Here is a 3,463-nt window from a genome sequence, read left to right as displayed (position 1 = left end):
GGCCCCCAGCCCAGGCAGGTTTGCAGCCAGAATCTGGATGGCCCAGGACCACGCCTAACACTTCTGGGGCCCTAACAAGGGCAGAAACGAAGGCTCCCTTCCATTCTCATTGTTTTAATGAGTAATTAGATTTTCTTATGGTAAGAATATATGAAGTTTCAGAGATCATATTGGACCTATTCAAGTTATTGATTTATGGAACAGTTTTCTTTCTTATTTAACCCACTTCCTTTGTCTTGATTAGTAATTAAATCTTCATTAAATAAAGAATTGGTTACATTTCGTTTCTGAATTTTATGTGGGCCATGCTGACTAGAAGGCTGCTAAATTTTATTGTTTCCAGTTTTTAAAAATTTAAACAGACTATCCCTTTCAAGGTTTTCTTTTTTCTGAATTTTTTTTCTCTTTTTAAGCTCCATTTTTGCATTTCCTTTAACCTGTCACAATTTCAACTGCACTCATGCTCAATGACTCAAAGGACTGAAAAAAAATATATGAAGTTGTATTCAGAGTGTCTAAGATTTGAATGTATTTTCATCAAAAATGAAAATTAGTTTTCAAAACACTTATTTTATTCCTAAACTATACAAAATCAATCATGAAATTTTAAAAGCAAGTAGGTCATAATTCATGGATATCAAAAGTGTAAGTCAAAATTATTTAAATAAACTGAAATTTTTATTTATATTTTTGAAAAAGTTATTAAATCTTGTTAAATTTTTTGTAAAAAATAAAGTCATTGACAGAGGCAGCTGCCTCCTAGTCTGGACCTGTCACCCACCCGCCGTGCCATCCGTTCCTTCGGTTCTAAGTCCAGTGCGGCAGCTCTCAAGGAGCAGCTGACTGTGCGTCTTCTTAAGGGAGAACGAAGCCCCTAGAATAAGACTACAGTCGTTGGGCTGGTGCTGTTGGATGGCCTGAGCCATCAGTATCTAAATGAAGGAGACGTGGCAGATAAACTTGCTCTTGTTGATGTCACGGAAGACAAACTGAAGGGAGAGATGATGGGTCTCCAGCATGGCAGCCTTTTCCTTAGAACTCCAAAAGAGACCATAGTGTGACTGCAGAGACTACAGTGAGACTGCAAACTCCAAGTGTTTATTACCACAGCTGGGGCACGTCAACACCAGGGAGAATGCCGTCATAATTTGGTCCAGGGTAACGTGAACACCTATAACGTCTTCATTCCTAATGTGAAATACACCCCAACTGCAATTTGCTTGTTGTTTCCAATCCAGTGGGTATCGTGACCTATGTGGCTTGGAAGATAAGTGGCTTTCTAAAAAAACCATTTATTGGAAGTGGTTGCAGTCTGGATTCAGCCTGGTTCCATTACCTAATGGGGGAGAGGCTGGGAGTTCACCCATTAAGCTGTCACGGGTGGGTGCTTGGGGAGCATGGACATTCTAGTGACCCTGTGTGAACTGGAGTGACTGTTGCTGGTGTCTCCCCAAAGGACCTGCACCCTGATTTAGGCAGTGATGCAGATGAGGAACAGTGGAAAGAAGTTCACAAACAGGTGGCTGAAAGTGCCTATGAGGTGATCAAACTGAAAGGCTACCCACCCTGGGCCACTGGCCCGTCTGGCAGATTGGGCAGGAAGTATGACGAAGAATCGTAGGCGGGTGCATCCAATTTCCACCATGATTAAGGGTCTCCACGGAATAAAAGAAGACGTCCTCCTTAGTGCTCCTTCCTCTTGGGGCAGAGTGGAACCTCTGATGTTGTGAAGGTGACTGACACCTGAGGAAGAGCCCGTTTGAAGAAGAGAGCAGATAACTGGGGGATCCAGAAAGAGCTACAGTTTTCAAGTCTTCTAATGTCCTACCACCTCACTGTCTGGGCTACAGCAGGATTTTAGTTGGAGATTGTGCATATTGCCCCTTTTATCTGATCTGTGACTGAAAACATCACTTTCCGAAAGGTAGGAATAGTAATAGTTCATAAAACCCTGCATCTGTGTCCTGATGCTGGCCCATCCTTATCTTGTGTGAAATAGTTCCACCTCCTCAACGGCGCCACTGCTAATGCTGCATACACTACAGTTGCCCTTCAAACTAGATGTGTGTCCACTGGGTTATATAACTTGTGGTTCCTTTACCAAACATGCCTCATCCAACTTTTTTCCTCCAATCAATCGCATCCTGGGATCCAATGTATAAATTTAATGTTGCATGTCATGTGCATAACTGTTTTAAAGGGTATTTGTTACTCCTCACCTGAGGATATTTTTCCATTGATTTTTAGAGCTAGTGGAAAGGAGAGGGGGAGATATATAGAGGAAGCATTGATGTGAGAGAGACATATCAACTGGTTGCCTTTCACATGAGCCCTCACCAGGCCTGGGGATAGAGCCTGCAACCAAGGTACATGCCCTTGACCAGAAAGAATCAAACCCAGGAGCCTTCAGTCCCTGGGCAAACGCTCTGTCCACTGAACCAAACCAGCTATGGCCCAAAGGATCATATTCTGTGTACTATGTGTTTCAGATTAGTGTACATTGCCACATAATATAAAAAGAAAAGTATACATATAAATAATACAGCCAACTGTCCAAGTGTTATACCAATTAAAATGCCAAAAAACCTTGAACAGTGAAAAAATGAAAAAATAAAAGCATTTACAATTCTAGCATTCAATGTCAATCTAGTTGCCAAGGTTGATGCTCAGTGTCATTGTCTCACACATGAAGTTTCCACCTACAAGTACACACATTTGAGAGTTCCGTACACAAAATGTTCCCCAGCCTCTACTGTGAACACCAGATTAGCCAGCACGTGCCCAGGAGCCAGGAAGGGAAGTGTGAGGAGAAGCTAAGAAATGGGCACCCAGAAAAACAAGAATTTGTTGCACAAAAACCTATACATTTATGGTAAGAGGAAGGATTTGACGATTTAATTAATTTGCATTTCTCTATATCTATAACCTTCCAGAACTCAAATCCTGCCTGCACTCTGAAGTGACCTCTGGTGTCACCACGCAGCTCCTGCAAATCTGTACAGCATTTGAGCCCTGGGGAAAGAGACTGGAGAAGGGCCCCTGCGGCCTGAGTGATGGCGCAGAGGCCTCCGAGCCAGCAGAAGCACTGGGCCCTGCATGACAGAGGGGCTTGTGATCTGTATGACTGTGACAAGCAGCACGGGTCCTCTGGCGGGGCCCTCAGACTCTTGCCCGGTCCCAGCAGTACTGCATTGGCCTGCACACAGAAACATGGTGCGACATGGCCCTTGCTCTCAAGAGCTAGACTGAGCAACCCTCCCCTGCTCTAAGCCCAGGACTGTACACCTGAGGCCCTCCCTATGCCTGTGTGTGGGCAGGCAAGCAAGCCCGCTCAGGCCCTACACAGCCAGCTGCAGTGCCACGGCGTTAGAGGCCCACGGAAGGCCTCTCAGAAACTCCCCTGCCCCGGAATCCAAGCTGTAGTCCCGCCTGGAAGGCCAGGCAGCATCCTTGTTGGCAATGG

The 3,463-nt window shown here is 44.6% G+C and overlaps 1 pseudogene; it reads left to right on the top strand.

The window, feature by feature from the left end:
- The first annotated feature begins 630 nt into the window (after positions 1-630).
- LOC132226630 (L-lactate dehydrogenase A chain-like) lies at positions 631-1,985 on the top strand (annotated as a pseudogene).
- The last annotated feature ends 1,478 nt before the right edge of the window (positions 1,986-3,463 follow it).

Source organism: Myotis daubentonii, chromosome 2, assembly GCF_963259705.1.
Source record: "Myotis daubentonii chromosome 2, mMyoDau2.1, whole genome shotgun sequence".
In the NCBI taxonomy this organism is placed as follows: Eukaryota; Metazoa; Chordata; class Mammalia; order Chiroptera; family Vespertilionidae; genus Myotis; species Myotis daubentonii.
This window is presented reverse-complemented; position numbering and strand designations above follow the sequence as displayed.